The sequence below is a fragment of the Hevea brasiliensis genome, chromosome 14 (assembly GCF_030052815.1).
Source record: "Hevea brasiliensis isolate MT/VB/25A 57/8 chromosome 14, ASM3005281v1, whole genome shotgun sequence".
NCBI lineage: Eukaryota > Viridiplantae > Streptophyta > Magnoliopsida > Malpighiales > Euphorbiaceae > Hevea > Hevea brasiliensis.
Window position 1 is genome coordinate 6,052,760 of NC_079506.1, and position 18,199 is coordinate 6,070,958.

At 29.6% G+C, this 18,199-nt stretch overlaps 1 pseudogene; it reads left to right on the top strand.

The window, feature by feature from the left end:
• Window positions 1-8,228: 8,228 nt before the first annotated feature.
• On the top strand, window positions 8,229-15,005 carry LOC110656813 (putative disease resistance protein RGA4; annotated as a pseudogene).
• Window positions 15,006-18,199: the final 3,194 nt, after the last annotated feature.

Here is an 18,199-nt window from a genome sequence, read left to right on the forward strand (position 1 = left end):
TTTGGTGTTCTTGTGGTTGATTTCATTTTCTTGTGATTTTTTTTTCTGATAAGCAATAAAAAATTGTTAGAAAAAACCATAAAAAGCCTGGCAGGGAGGAAGAAGAATAATCCCAACAACCAAAGGTTACAACAGAAAGTAGCATAACAAAACAGGACAATCCAAAATCAAAATAAAGCAAACATCCTGATATGATTCCTTTTAAGCACCAAGCAGAAATTCATTTGTAACTTTTCTAAAACGCCCATCTCCAAGTTGAGAATAAAATCCTTAAGCATCATAGATACTATATATTCATTCTAATATGTGATTTTTTAAAATATTTTCTGAACTTTTTTGCAATAAAATAGGCCTTTAGCAAGGGATTCACAGATTTGTCACTAAATCGGTTGCTATAATACAAATTAGCGATGGATCCGTGCCAATTAGTGGGCAAAACTTTTTAGCAACGTAAGTATTCCATCACTATTCCATAACTAACTAAAAAAATGACTTTCAGCGATAGCATTTAATACATCGCTAAAAAACCGTCGCAAAAGTATTAGCTACCGTCCATACATATTCGTCACCAATTCATTGTTAACAATATTATTAGTGACGAAATTTAATCCGTTGCAAATTCCATCACTAAAATGTTTTCATCTTTAAAAAGTAAGTGTTTTAAGACAAGTAATTTAGTTACTATGTATGTGTTAAAGCTATTCAAATACAGAGAATTTCAAACTTCATTTTCATGAAATTCTTATAAAAATTTTGAAATATTATATTTTCTCTTCTTAAAAATAATTCATCCTCAAAATTTCAAAACTCAGCTCATTGGGTATTTATACTTAATCCCTTGCTTTTAACAATTTTCTTTTTTCTTAAAACTCAGAACCTCTATTATCTCATTCCAAGTGTTAGAAACGACAGCTTTGCTAGCAGACTGAGAGCGGTGACTGTATTTATTCTCCCAAGAATCATACATCCTTAAAACACTCCTAAGCTACTGCTGTTTTATTGGTCCCTGCTCCTACTCATCTCCGGGGACTTTCTCAAGGAGTTGATTCTTTGCAACTATTAATCCCTTCATGTGTTTGTTGTTTTATCCCTATACGTTCTCTCTCTCTGTCAATTTTGAAATGGGACCTTCAATTGTCAAGAAAATGGAGTCTATTTCTAGCCTGGCTCCTTGGGAGTGCTACTGGGTTTGTTGGGTGTTCATGGAGCTTCCTGGAAGGCAACAATTGTTTATAATTTAACTAAACCTTAATTTTAAATTAGTTAGAGTCCTCTAGAGAAAACCTAACAATTGTATATAATTAAAAAAAAAAAAAAAGAAAGCTGAGGAAAATGTGGCTTCAATAAACATTAGTGATTTTGGATTTTTTTTTTAAACAATTGGCTATGATTGGAACTCGAACTCGGAACTTCACAAGATGACTCCAGTACGACTGCTAAAGCTCATTAGTTGTCTTGTTAGGGTTTTAGCATCAATTAGTTAATATAAGTACTATAGTCTTTTACAAGAAAGTTGGAGGTAAATGGATAATTTCTTGTAATTATGGAATATATAGCTAGTGAATTAATCCATTGGTTCATGTATAAACATAGGTAAGGTTGGCCGCGGCAAAATTGAAACTTGATATATTAAAATCTAAAATTTAAGATTTCATTAATATATTAAAGGAAGTTAATTACATTTCAATATTTATTAAATGATGAAAGATAAAACCATTCAACTAATATTTAAATAATATAATCAGCAAACTTTAATTCAATGATTCTAGAGTCATCTTTAGCATTTGATGCCTCAAATTTGAGTTCCGTTGAAGCCAATTGTACCAAAAAAAAATATTTAAATGATATAAAAACATTGACAAATTAAAACTAACCACTTGATAAAGAAATCATGCCTCATTTGATCAAGAAAAACACAAATAAGCCGAGTGACTTAATTATTTGTATAAAAAGAATGCAATTTGGTATTCTTTGAACTCAAGTTGGGAGAATGCTTCACCCATCACAACTGACTTGACTCTAGAGAGAGAGGTTCAGCTTTAACCGACTTGAAGAGGTCGATTATCAGAAGAACAATTTTGGAGCTCAGGAGTGAAATATATATTCAAGGAAAACATATTCATTGATTTCATTAACAATATCAGTACCTCACAAAGCAAAATCTGTTAAATCTCTTGCAGCCACATAAATTATTTTCTTCTTCTTTAAAGGCTTTTTTTTGGTTCCCATTAGATGAATTCCATATTTCCATTCTACCACATAAATCAATAATAGGAAATTGAATTGTTAACTCAGTATTAGAATTCCATATTTCCATTCAACCACTTTTAATTTATGGCTTTTGAGTTGGATGAGTTAACTCATTATTATACTTGTTATCATCTTCTCCTCTTAATTTTTCTAATTTCATATTTTACTCAAATTTAACCGATACTTATGCTTTATGCAATAATACAAGGGAAGCTATTGGAATTAGGAGTGTGCAAAAAGTCAGTTCGATTCTGAATCAAATCGTATTGAAAACTAAATTTCGATAAAAATTAAAATCGAATCAAACTAAATTATAAAAATAACTGAATCAAACCAAAATAATTCAATATATTTGGAACATATGTAAACAATGCCCAATACCCAGCATTCAAGAGTGCAAAGCTTCAGCATGCAAGATCAATAACAATACCCAAATGCAATACCCAAACATACAAACAAGATTACCAGAAATCAGTAACCATAAGCAAAAAAATTTCAGTTAATTTTATCAAATTGATATCTCCAATAGGGATTACAAATTATACAGTCATCAAGTAACAATTGAACCCAAGAAATTTCAACAACTAAAAACCAAAAAATATACACAAAATGACAAAATCCACAATGAAATAAAGAGTATTTACAGTTACTGACCCATCGATTGCTAGGAATGGAGTCGCTAGTCTTCGGCAAACAAAAACCACCACAGATTCAACATGCATCTAAGACAACACGCAAGCGTTCTGCCATAACCAGACATTAAGCATCGAGGGATGGAGACCCATGACCTGAAGTAAACCACCACAGCCAGAGATCGAGAGAAGGAATCGAGTTCGGAACAATGAGGGATGGGGACCCATGATATACCGGAGTGCACAATGGGAAGGGAGGTGAGATTCGAGACAAGAGGTAAGTGTCGAGAGGGAGAAGGATTCAAGAGAAGGGATGGAGAGAAGGCCAAAGGGACGATTGATGAGTGGCACTGAGAGGAAGAGAAAGGAGCGCTGAGGAAGAACGAAGAAGCGTCTAGGTCACGTTTTGAGAAAGAAGAAAGGTGGCGGATTCACTGGTCTAATTTAGCCATTTATGTACATATTAACATAATGCATTATGCAATACATGGAAAATTTATAATTTTTATTTTTTAGTTTAATTTTTAATTATATTTTAAATAAAATAAATTATTATTATTAAATTAACTTTTAATTAAAATTTATTTATTTCATTTAATTTAAATAAATTTTTATTTATTATAATAATAAATTTTTAATTAATTTATAATATAAATAATTAAAATATTTATTTAATTATATATATATTAATAGTAATTTTTATAATTATTTTATTAAAATATAATAAAATTACTTTATTCAAAACATAATTTAAATTTCATAAAATTTTTATATTTTATTTCATAATTTATTTGAATTAATTTTTTTAGATTTCAAAAAATATATTAGATTAATAAAAAAATAATATTATTTAAAAATATATAAATATAATTTTTTATTATTAATAAAATAAAAAAATATATTAAATTATTAATAATAAATTAAATTATTTAATTTTAATAATAATAAAAATATATAACATTATTATTAAATAAAAAAACATTTTATTATATTTTTTAAAAAATATTATACTTTTAAAATTTTTATAAAGTTTAAATTTTTTTATTAATTTACTATATTTTTATAAAATAATTCTTTTAAAAAATATTTTCGTTCTATATAAATTTATTATATAAGATAAATATAGTTCATAAAAATCAAAATTTTAAAATATCATTATTTTTTTATTAATAAAATAAATATTAAAAATACATATCATTTTTTAAAAGATATATTTTATAATTTTAATATTATAACTTTATTTTTTTAATCATCTTACTTATAGTTAAATCTTCGATATAATCAGATTTGCATTTTATTTTTTAAATTTTATTTTTATATAAAAATATAGTTGAGAAATTATTTATATATAAAAATTTAGATATTTAATTAAAATTTAAAAATATTTCTATTGAAAATTAACAATAATAATAAAATATAGATAATTAAAATATTAGTTATAATTGTATTCGATACATAATATAATGAAATAAAATATTAAAAAGTTTAAAAATTATTAGGTAAAAAAATTTATAAAAAAAGTAATTAAATATAATTAAATAAATAAATTTTGAAAATAATAACTAATAACTTTTAAAAGAAATAAAAAAAAGAGTAAATTAAAAAAAGATTTGAGAGCGGCTAAGTGAAATGAAAATATTTGCTGAAAGGAGAGTGATTAATATGCATTAAATATCTCTTATAATATATTATATATGGACAAATAAATGAAAAATACTTAAATAAAAGTTTAATTTTATAATTAAATATTATTTAATTGAAAAACGGTAATAAAATCATTTAAATTCAATTTTTATAGTAGTAAAATATTTCTCATTTATTTGGTCATTTCAATTCAATAGTCATAAATTAGCCATAATGATAATAATAATAATAAGTATTAATTAATTTTAAAAAATTGAAATTAAAAGAATATTAAATTATTAATATAAAAATTAATATATACTAATTATAAATAAGTCAAATATCTATATTTTATTTTTATAATTTTTTATATAGACTATACTTTTTGTCTCTTAAATTTTTTAACAAATATTTCATAATAAAAATAATATAAAATATAATAAAATAATAAAAATATTTATTAAAAATATGAAATAATTTAATATTAATTAAATTATATGACAATTGATTACGAGATCATAAATTAATGACCGTCACTGACTTTTTATTTTTATTATTATTATTATTATTATTATTATTATTATTATTATTGTTAAATTATTTTTAATTTTAAACCATTGTTATTATGATGATGATGATGATGATGGGTGACATGTGATAAATAATATTTTTACATAAATAAATTTATAAAAAAATAATATAAATAATTTTTAAATATTACATTTAATCATAAAATATTTTAATTTTTAAAAATCAAATTTTAAAGAAAATAATTATTTAAATAATAAATATTAAAGTAAAATAGTAAATAATATTAATAGTTAAAAGAGAAATAAAAAGAATTAAATAATTATTATTATAAAATAATATAAAAAATAATTACTAATGAAAAGTGACACATGATAAACCTTTTAAATAAAGTGTTATATAGTATTTTCTTGGAAATACCTGCTTGCTTTATATATATAGATAGATATAGAGATTAGTCAGTTTAATTTTTTTTTTTATTAAAAAAGTTGAATTGAACAAAAAATCGAAATTAATTAAAATTTAAAACTGAACTAAACCGAATGGGTCAAAAAGTTGAACTGATTAAACTAAATTTAACATGGTGCTTTTGCATGTCTTGTTAAGTTTTTTGTATCAATTAATCTATATAATATATAAATGTATGATGTAGGAGAACATTGGAATTGGCTAAAATACCCCTAACAATTTAATATTATTGCAATGAATGATCAAATTTAATTGTTTATTATAATTTTTTATTAATATTTTTCAATAATTCTAATTCTAATACAATTATAATTTTAAATTATAATAAATATATATATAATTATAATTAAAAAATTGAGTATTCAAATTCTATTTACAACAGGCATATAAATAAACATATAAAATATTAAACTCTAATTTACTATATATCATTTTCTTTTTACTAACAAATGATTGTTTTATAAATTAGCATTTTAACAAACTCTAATTAAAATTCTTTATATTGTTAATTATTATAAAATTTATTTGATTATTCATAATGATTATTATTTTATTTATATGTTATTTAATATTAATTATTCATAATAATTATTATTATGTTTGTTTGCTCAAATTGATTTGCAATTAAAAATTATATTAAAAAATTATAATTTCATAACTATAATTATAGTTATAATTCTAATATAATTATAGTTTTAAATATTTAGAATTTAATCACACATTGGTGATAAAAAAATTAAATAAGTTATGCACACATTACAAAATTAAATTAGCATAGAATTATTGTAATGATAGCATTTTTATTTCAGTTTCATAATTCCTCTAAACTGAGATTACATAGTTATTATTAATATGTTTATTTATTTATTACATATTAATAATTAAATTTAATTATAACAGATAACTTTTCATAAAAATATAATCTAATTAAAAAATAATAAATTTTAATTTAATAGATATTTTATTATTTTTAATTTAATTAAAATTTTTATTTATAAAATTAATTAAATTAAATTAACATTATTATTATTATTTTAAATAATGAAATTTAACATTTAATATTTATATGTAAATTATAAAGAGGAATAATTGAAAATTTGTAGAGATAAAATTATCATTGTTATTATTATAAGATAGAGTTTTTATTTTCTATTTGTATTATAAAATTTTATAAAATTTAATATTTTAAAATACTATAATTTTAAAAATTTGTATATTTAATGGGCTATTTTTTTAATTAAGTGATATTAATTGAATACAATATATTAAAATTATTAAAAATTATATATAAATAAAATTAAATTACAAATACTAATAACATGGATAGCACGTTAAATAAAAAAATAATTAATAGAAAAGACCAAATTAAATATAGCATGTGATTTTAAGCAATGAACTTCAACAACGCATGCCATTACTTGATGAACATCTGTCATACATTTAACATTTGACGATCTCCTACAATTGATTGCTTGTGTCTCATCTAAATACTCTTTCCTCTAATTTCCATCAACCACATTAAAAAGAATGTCCATTCCCTCTAGTTCTTAACAGAGTCGCGTGCTAGTAATCCCGAGAAAACTTTGCCATCTCAGCCCACAACTCAAAGTTTTAGTAACTTCAGAATCAAGTTTGATCAAAGCATTTATGCACTCAGCAGCAAAGATCTGAATGGTCGCAAATGCATTTTTATTCTTCTTCTCAATATAAAGATTAAGCAAACTCAAGTTGGCACATGCGCTACCACCTTGAGTTTTGTTAGCATAATTATAGCAATTAGCATAATTAGAGCAATTAGCATAATTACAGCAATTAGCATGATTATAGGAGATTTGTGTAACATAATTATAGCAATTATTATTCTTGTCCAAATTAGCTCATATTCTTATGTATAAATAGATGTAATATTTCTGTAAATAAAATACAGATAAATATATAGATAAATACACAGACAAATAGACAGACAAATACACAATCATTTTCTTCATTACTTGTATTCTTTCTTCTAAATGCTAATTGCTATAATTATGCTAACAAAACCAATTTGTCAACAGTATAAAACAAGTAGATTTGAGGTCCTCTGAACCTAAGATAGCCAAACTAATTGCAAGAATTCTTGATATTTCTTAGAAAATGAATCTTCTGTTACACTTGGTGTTATTTGCACAGCTATATCTTCCTCCTTCTTCACTGTTCCGGCCATATTCACTCCCTAACAAATTCTAGTTATTCATCTACAACTGCTCTGCAGAATTACAACTACTTAACAACATCAGTTTACCCCTAACAGCCCCTGCTCCCATATGTAACAAATATTTTTTTTTATTATTTTTTTCTTTTCATGAAGAATATCCATAGATTAGCTTACATATTAATTTGTTTAAATATTTACCAGTTAAATCAAAATATTTTTTCTTTACAAAAATGGAGTTTTCAATGCTATCAATTGGATTAATCCAGTAGAGGGCTTCCAACGGAGTTGACTCGTTCACATGAAAAGAATCTGAGAAAGAGAATTTCCCCATGCAATAATTCTAGGATATGAGTGCTCCAAAGTCATTACGTCTTGTCAAGTGTCTGTCATACCATTCAATTTTATTTCTTTCTCCTCCAATAATTCAGTATGTATTGAATTTTTTTTTTTACGCGCAGTGCCTTATAAATTGAAAATTCATTATTGCACTAAAAATATCAGTACCTCACAAAGCAAAATCAATTTATCATTAAATTAAAATTAGTTCATTTTTATTATTTTATATATTCACATTTGGATGTAGAAAGGAGACCAAGACTTTTCAATTCATGTCATGCAACGTTATCAATTTATTACTAAGGAGACCAATGCTCAAAAATGGCCCGCCTAAAATTAAATAAATTAAATAAAACAAATAAAATAACTTGATAGTTGGCGGGGGAAGATTGTTATAAATATTGAGCATTGCTTGCCATCATCTTCACAACAACATTCCATCCTCTTACACTCAAAAACACCAAACCAGAATACCAAAAATGGCCGAAGGAGTTCTCTTTGATATTGCTGGGGAGATCATTCAGAAGCTGGGTTCTCGAGCCTTTCGCGACATTGGATTGTGGTGGGTCTCAAAGATGAGCTTAAGAAACTTAAGGCCACAGTCTCCAGTATTCAGGCTGTACTTGTTGATGCTGAGAAGAAGCAAGCGCTAGATGAGCAAGTCAAAGATTGGCTTGGAAAGCTTCAAGAAGTTGTTTATGATGCTGATGACTTGCTAGATGACTTCGCCACTGAAGCTCTGCGGCGCCAATTGATGACTGGAAATAGGATGGCAAAGGAGGTAAGCCTTTTCTTTTCGTCTTCGAATCGGCTTGTTTATGGTTTTAAGATGGGTCATAAAATTAAGGCGATTAGGGAGAGACTAGATGCCATTGACGAAGATAGGAAAAAGTATGGACTTCACCATGTGGAGCGTCCAGAGGAGTCATTATATAGTAAGGGAAGGAACCAAACTATCTCATATGTAGATGAGGAACAAGTCATTGGGAGGGAAAATGATAGAAAGGCAATCATAGATCTTTTGTTAGACTCTAATATTGCAGATAATGTTTCAGTCATTCCCATTGTTGGGATTGGTGGGTTAGGAAAGACCACATTAGCTCAATATGTTTTTAGCGATGAAAACGTCAAAACTCATTTTGAGCTGAAGCTGTGGGTTTGTGTCTCTGAAGTCTTTGATCTAAAAGTAGTAGTAGAAAAGACATTGAAATCAATTGGAAGGGAACCCGGAAACTTTGAATTGGATCAATTGCAAACAAGTCTTCGAGATGAAATCAGGGGAAAGAAATATTTGTTAGTGTTGGATGATGTTTGGAATGAAGATCTTCAAAAATGGACTGATTTAAAGGCATTATTGACGTGTGGTGCAAGAGGAAGTAGGATCTTAGTGACCACTCGTTCCGAAATGGTTGCAGCAATAACTAGTGGCAAAAAGACACATTATTCTCTAAAGGGCTTAGATCTAGATAAGTCTTGGTCTTTGTTTAAGAAAGTAGTGTTCGAGGGGAGAGAGCCGGAGAGTCCAAAAGTGAAAGAAATCGGAGAGCAGATTATAAAGAAATGTGTTGGAGTTCCCCTTGCCATAAAGACAATTGCAGGTCTTTTATACTTTAGAGATCCATAAAGAGAATGGTTGCCTTTTTTAGAAAATAATCTTTCAAAAATAGCTCAAAATGAAAATGTCATTTTAAACATACTTAAATTGAGTTATGATCATCTCTCATCACATTTGAAGCATTGTTTTGCATATTGTGCATTATTTCCCAAAAATTATGTGATTGATGTGAAAAAATTAATTCATCTTTGGGTTGCCCAAGGGTTCATTGAGCCATCAAATTCAAGTCTATGTGTTGAAGACATAGGGCTACAGTATTTTACAGAGTTGTGGTGGAGGTCTTTTTTTCAAGAAGTAGAAAGGGATGAATTAGGCAATGCAGCATTTTGCAAAATGCATGATTTGATGCATGACCTTGCAACTTTTGTTGCTGGGAATGGGATTAGCATAATAAATTCTAAAGAAAAAATTGTTGATGAAAGTGTCCGTCATGTGTCATTTGCCCTCTGGTTATATTTGAGGACATTTCTTTTGTCACGGCAAGACTTTTCTAGAGATGTAATTGCACATGTGTTGTCAATTCTTGAAATTACTGTTCCAAACTTCAGAGAGTTGCGGGTGTATGATATCGGTCAGACAACAATTGAAAAGGTGCCTAGTTCCGTGAACAGGCTTAAGCATCTAAGATATCTTGATGTTTCTGGCAATAATGAAATTCGAACACTTCCAAATTCTATTACGGACCTGCAGAATTTGCAAGTGCTAAATGTTTCCTCTTGTCATCGTCTAAAGGAACTGCCTAAAGATATTAAAAAACTGATTAATCTTAGGCATCTGTATTGTCGTGGTTGTTGGTCTTTGACCCATATGCCACGTGGGCTTGGGCAATTGGCTTCACTTCGAACGTTGACACTGTTTGTAGTGGCAGATGATAATTCAGTGGCAAAGAATGTTGGAGGATTAAATGAATTGAACAGCCTCAACAATTTGAGAGGAGGTCTTGCAATTAGATACTTGGGATATGTGAAAAATGGGATAATAAATCCTAATTTGAAAGGGAAGTCGCTTCTTCAATCATTGACTTTATATTGGGATCTCCAGTATGGTAATGCAAATGTTGATAATGAAGAAATGGCATTCCAGAGTCTCCAGCCGCATCCTAATCTTAAAGAGTTAGTAGTGTGTAAGTACAGAGGCACGAGGTTTCCAAGTTGGGTTTCTTCCCTTGCAAATCTTGTCAATATTAAGTTACGGAGTTGCAGATGTCAGCATCTCCCACCACTGCATCAAATTCCTTCTCTTCAAAACTTAGAGATTTGGAGATTAAATGATTTAGAATACATAGAAACTGAGGGACAAGCAACTACATTCTTTCCATCCCTAAAGTATCTCAAGCTCTATTCATGTCGTAAGCTGACAGGATGGCGGAAGAAGACAGATGATGATGATGGTGACGATTCAACAACCATATCAATATCAGAGCTACTCCAATTTCCTTGTCTTTCTCAATTCATTTGTTATGGTTGCCCTAATTTGAGTTGGATCCCTCAGTTTCCATCTATTGATGAATTTTTACGACTGGAGAAAGCAAGCGTGCAACTTGTGCAGCAAATATTCACAACATCAACTTCTTCTTCTTCTTCTTCCTCAATCGTTCCTCCTCTCTCTAAATTGAAGAAGCTCATTATTTGGGACATTGAGGATCTCGAATTTCTACCTCCAGATGGACTGCACAATCTCACTTCTCTTCGACAATTAGAGATTAAGAGGTGCCCAAGATTAACATCTCTGCCTCAAGAGATGCGTTCCCTCACCTCTTTACGAGAATTGACAATTAGTGGTTGTCCCCTGTTGAGCAAAAGATGTGCAGATAAAAAGGGTGAGGATTGGCCTTTTATTTCTCACATCCCAAATGTTCAAGTTGATGACAAGAGAATTCAATGGGAGGGTTGCTATCTAATAGAGGACGAAGAAAAATCTTCCACCACATCTGTAAGTTGTGCTTCTATCTTCAATTGGCAACTTCTTTTTAATTTTTTATCTGAAATTTGACACTCTGATTCTTTACGCACAGGAAAATTGAAATGATAAGTTGTGAAGATTAATTGCTGCCAGATGATTCATGCAAAGGTATTTCTCCTTCTTGAAAACGTGTATGAAGTTCTAGAGAGGAACTTCTAACTCCTTGATTCTGTCTGCAGTGGACAGCAGTAAAAACACAAGCAATAATATTAATTTGTAGGTACCAATTTCACTTGTCGACATTTCTGAAAATTCTAATTGATAAATTGATATCTGGCACTAATGCTAAGGGCACTTGGAAGGTAGTTTCTTGATTCGCTCATCTGATCATTTTTTATTTTTTATTTTTATTTATTCTCTCCATTTTCTTCGTGTAAAAGGAATGCTGGTTATAGAACAAGACAAGATATGAGAAACTCCGGAGCTGCAATTACAACCTCGCTTCTATTCCAAATATGTTAGAAGTAGAAAATATTTAGTGGTATGGCATATTTCTTCGTGTTCTGTTTCTTGTCCTTTCCAACATTTTCCAGTACATGAATAAGTTGAACAATATGCTGATTTTCATACCATTTCATTATTATTTGAATTTTAGAATCTCTGTAGGAGTGTTTTGATGCATGACCTTGCAACTTTGGCTTCTGGGATACGCATTGGCTGTAGGTTCCGTGGTTAACTTTCTTCCCTCACAAATCTTCAACAGTTAACCATTTTGGGAAGAGAGCCTCTGCCTTGACAGATGTGTTCTCTCACCTCTCTGCGAGAATTTGAAATTAATGATTGTCCCCTGTTGAAGGAAAGACGTGGAATAAAAAGTGTGAGGAGCGGCCTTTCATTTCTCACATCCCAATTATTAAAGTTGATAGGAAAATAATTCAATGAGAGAGCCCCTATCCACTATAGGGCGAGGAAAAATCTTCCGCTGCTTCTGAAAGTTAGTGCTTTTCTCTTCAATAGGAAAATCTTATTTAATTTTTTTTTGTCTGAAATTTAACAGTCTTATTCTTTACGCACAGGAAATTATATTACAAGTTATGAAGATTAAATGCCTAATAATTTAGCCACCATATTCTGTTGGAAATCAGCAAAACTAAAATTTACTCTGTAAGTTTTTTTTTTTGGTTCATTATTTGATTTCAATCAACTGATCAACTATGCAGAGTACTCATTTTCCTTTTATTTTTAATAATTGAGACTTTATTTGCTTTCTGATAAAATTTTCAGGAAATTTTTGTGTTCTTGTGTTCTTGATAAGTGACATGATAATGGACAAGAAACCAACATAAGATGTCCTGGAAGCAATTTTTTTGATTGGCTTGACATAATATGCATTTGAAGATCATATTCCACGGAAGAATTTCCACACATCCGATTACAACTTTGGCTTTTGCTGCCAGATGATCCAGGCCAAGATATTTTTGCTTCTTCAAAAACAAGTATAAGTTCTAGAGAAGAACTTTTAAGTCATTGATTCTGTGTGCAGTGGACAGCAGTAAAAACATAGTGTATGGACGCTACTTCAATTCCGTCTTCAAAACAAGTAATACAGTAAGTTGTAAATGCCCATCTCACTTGTTGACAATTATTGGTATCTGGCACTAGTGCTAAGGACACTTGGAAGGTAGTTTCTTGATTTGATCATCTCTTTTTTTATTATTAATATTTATTCTCTCCATTTTCTTTCATGTAGAAGGACGTTGGTTATACAACAAAACAGGATATGAGGAGCTCCGGAGCTGCAACTGCAACCTCTCTGCTAGTTCAAATATGTTAGAAGTAGAAATATTTAGTGCTATGCCATATTTCTTGGTGTTCTGTTTTTTGTCCTTTTCAACATTTTCCTATACATGAATCAGTTGAACAATAGACTGATCTTCATACCGTTTCATTATTATTTGAATTTTAGGATTTGAGGGTATAGAATCTCTGCCAAGGGCAGGATATGAACTCTCTCTAGGAGTGTTATGCTGTTTTTATTATGAATAAGGTGGTGATTCTTCTCTTAAATTTTGCAAATTATTAATTTTTATCTCTACTTATATGAGAAATTTTAAAAATTTTCAGCATCTAATTCTATGTGAGCAGGACATTGGATGATGAGATATAAAGTATTAGCTGCTTAACAATTTTTCCACTCTATTTCTTCTGAAATGGGTAGTACATTACATCAAGTATCTTTTTGTCATATTCTTTTCAATCAACCAATCAACTATGCAGGGTACCCATTTTCATTTTTTTTTCTTTTTTAATGATTGAAAATTTATTTGCTTAAGGAAAAATTTTGTTGGAAATTTCTGTGTGCCTTATGTTCTTGACAAATGACATGATAATGGATATGAATTCTGAATGATTTTGACTGGTCTTTCACTTTCTTCATTTATACAATGGCTCATCAAGAATGAAGAATCACAGGGTTACAGTGTTTGCATCCCTGCAATTCTGATAAATTGGAAAGTGGTGAACAAATGCAAAGGGTGTCAAATCCATTGGCAGGTCATTCTTTTGTCTATCTCTCTCTCTCTCTTTCTTTTTCCTTTTTTTTTTTTTGGTTATGTAATTTCTACGTTCGTTTTCTTTTCATGGATATAAATGATTAATTTTGATTCCATCTGCAGAAGTTATTAGGGACTATCAGAAACCAAACAAGATGTCATGGCAGCAATTACTTGTAACCCTACTTCTTTTGATATGCAAAAAGCTGTAACAAATTGGTGGTATGTCATGTTCTTAAATTTATGATTCTCTGGTTTTCCTTCTTGTATGATCTTTTCATACACATAAGCAACTTAAATTTCTCATACAAACCCAATTTATTTGATTCAGGAAATCAAGAAGTACGCATGGGTCCCAAAGAAGTGACCATTTAGAGTACTCCTGGATTTTATTTCTATGTTTGGCTGGTAATATCTATCTAGACTCTAGAGACAATGCAACATCTTACCTCCCTTGAAAATTGAGAAGGTAGTGGTTTTGTGTGGAGTTTTGCTGTTGAATGATGAAGAAGGCTAGACTATGGAGATATGCAACCATATGTTACCTTCCAACATGATTGAATGCTTTTTGCCCATTGCGAGACAAATGAACTTCACTCATCACAAAAAAGTTAGGCATCTTATGATCCTACCTTCAAATTCAACAGAGTTTAGATGGTAGATTTTTGAAGTTATGTATAATCTGTACGTTTATAATTGTAAAGGTTTTTTGTTTTGAAGTTTGTAATTGAGAGAAGCTACTACGGTGGCCCATTGTCTTGCTAGAGCAGCCATTGGGATAGCGCCCCCAGGCTCCTTGTGTACCGTTCTTCTTTTGAATGTTCTCTTCCATGTTTTTTTTAACTTTGACATTTTACATTCTGGGTTGGGTATAAATGGTAAGTCTATTGGCCTGAGTTTAGCCAGATCTTATTTGTTAAGCTTTCCTGATTATATTAATAAAATTAAAAAAAAAAAAAAAAGTGCGTCTTGTTAGGTTTTTTGCACCAATATAGCATGTGATTTTAAGCAAGAAATGATCAACATGCCATTGCATGATTAGCATCTGTCATACATTTAACATTTGACGATCTGCTACAATTGTTTACTTAATTACAACCAAGATTATCGAAGTCTCATAAAAATACTCCTTCCTCTAATTTCCATCAAGCACAATAAATTGAATGTCCATTCACTCTAGTTCTTAACAGAGTCGCATGCTAGTAATCCCAAGGAAACTTTGCCATCTCAGCCTGCAACCCAAAGTTTTAGGAAGATCAGAATCAAGTTTGATCAAAGCATTTATGTAATCAACAACAAAGATATGAATGAAAGCAAGTGCATATTAATTCTTACTTGTTCTCAAAATGTCTAAAGATTAAACAACCATAACCTCTATGTATTCAAACCAATTTCTCAACAGTATAAAACAAGTAGATTTGAGGTCCTCTGAACATAAGATAGCCAAAGTAATTGCAAGAATTCTTGATATTTCTTAGAATGAATCTTCTGTTACACTTGGTATTATTTATACAGATTTATCTTCCTTCTTCACTGTTCCCGCCATATTCACTCCCTAACAACTAGTTATTCAGCTACAATGGCTACAACTGTTCAACAGAATTACAACTACTCAACAACATCAGTTAACCCTAACAGCCCCTGCTCCTATATGTGACACACATGTTTGGGGTCCAGTGCTTATAACCAACTTAGTGTCTCAATATAACTCAGATGCCCTAATGAATCCATAAAGTTCAAGATTATAATCGCACTAGGTGGCCAATTTAATCAGGGAATGATTTCCAATTATAAAATATGCTAATAGACTTTAAAAACATAACATCCAAAACAGCTAATGTTTGCAATGCCAATTAAATGAATGTTCAAGAAAAGAGGAGTTCATACATCAAATGCATTCTTCAAATGGTCAAGTTCCTTGTCCAGATCATTGATAGCCTGGTTATATGCCCGCATTGGCGAAGACTGGCTCGTTGAATGAATCTACAAGACCATATCAAATAGATTAAAACCCCAAATTCGTTAGAAGGAAACTTCCATATATTTGCCAAATTCCTAGTTTGCCAAGTTTTAAACCAAAGTTTATAAGAACTTGCCATACATTATACAAGCTACTTACCTCCATGAAGTTGCAATGTTGGACAACATTTAGACCAACTATCTAATGGTTGCTCATTTATATGTCAAATGCAAGAGATTTTCTTCGACAACAATAATAAAAAGCATTGAAGAGGAGGCACAAGCATAACCCTTGTGCAAAAGTTGACGCAAAAAATATATGAAATTCAACAGTTACCAACTTCTAAATAAAATTTCAATTAACTTAACCAAAGAGATCCCATTTACAAAATTGAATCTGTTGCAAGGTACAAATTCATTTTCCATTACAATGTAATCACAAAATTACATCAAAAACTCATGTTGATGAAGCTGAACCCTAAATAAAACTTCCAAATACCCCACAGATAAATTCACACATACAAATATACATTAAAAAAAAAAAAAAAACTAGCCCTAATAATGATTTTATACTGGAGAGGGTGAGGGAGCATGTATCCAGCAAAGAGAACATTTTCGTCCCTGTGCAACTGCCTAATTACACCAAAAAAATTATTAAAAAAGAGCAGAAATTAGAGTTTGATTAAGCTACAATCAACAAAACCACAAAAAAGAAAAAAGAAATTAATAAATACATGCGAAGAATGTTGCCAATGGTATGGTCCTCTCTCTCTACAGTGAACGAGGCTGCATTTATGATCTTCGTGTCTCTCTCGTACGAAACCCTAGCAAAGAAAATTTTCTAGTGGAGAGAAGGAAAAGCCGCGATGGTGAGTTTTAGAGAAGAGAGGGCTTTGTAGAGAGAGCAGAGCGGAGAGAGAATGTGAAATTACTTTTTAGTACCCTCTGGAACGACGAATCGCTCGTAGCTGTCGGGGGCATTCATGGCTTCTTTCTTTCTCTTTGAATCAGGGCGTGTTCTGCGCACAGAGAAGCTGAAACAGTCTCTGCTCCACTGCTTCTGTTGATATATAGTTAGGGAGATGCTAAACAGTGTCGTCATTGTGGCTTAAACTCGCGCCAAAGGACCTGCCGTACCTATGCAAGCAAAAGGTGTGATCAATTTAGCCGTTATCAATTTTTGTCCAAATTAATTTAAAAATTTTAATTTAAATTTAATTTCATTTAAAAATTAAAATTAAGAAATCATATTTTTTATTTAAATTAAAATAAAAAAATTAATTTCTAAATTTTAAACTAAATTTTTTGATTTATAATAAAAAATTAACAAAATCAATTTCTTAATTTTATTTATTTTTTATTAAATTAAGTTTGAATTAAAATTTTTAATTAATTTAAATAAAAAATTAAAAATATATTAAATTAAAATTTTCCAATAAGTGTGAAATTAAGTTTTAAACCATATATATGCATAGTCAAAGTCTGATTCGGGCCAGGCAGCGGCCCTTGAACCATCCTATATGGGCTGGTTTAAAACGGTTTCATTTTAAATTTTAAATTTTGGTTCAATGAAATTGGGATAATTTAACAATTAAAATCTTTTAAAACTTAAAAATTAGAGTCTGGTCTAAAGAAATGGGTTTTATCCCGTCTTTTTTAATTTCTAGTGCTTTATTTACTGATTCTTTAATGAAAGTTTATTTGCTTAAAAAAATTGCAATTTCAGTCCAATTTGATTCAAGATTATAAGAAGGAGATGATCAAGCCATAATCTCAGAGGTGCAAGTTCGAAACCATGAATCAATCAGTAATTCTAAGTCCAAGCTTGATCAATTTGATTTCGGTCCAGCCTCATTCCAAATCAACCCATAGCCGTGCTTTGTCCCGTAGACTTAACTCCTATGGTGCTTTGGGCTTTTTTTTTATTCAAATGAAGTTCACTTTAACAGGATAACTATAACTTGCAATGAATTTACATGGAAAAGGGATTGGCTATAATTTTCCTGTTATTTGTTTAGAATATTTACATCAAAATCTACAGTTCAATCATAAAACGAAATTAAGCTCGCTCCAATTTGAGGATGATTTAACTATTAACTAACATAATGATGCATGAAGACAAGCCATAACAGGTTAAGAT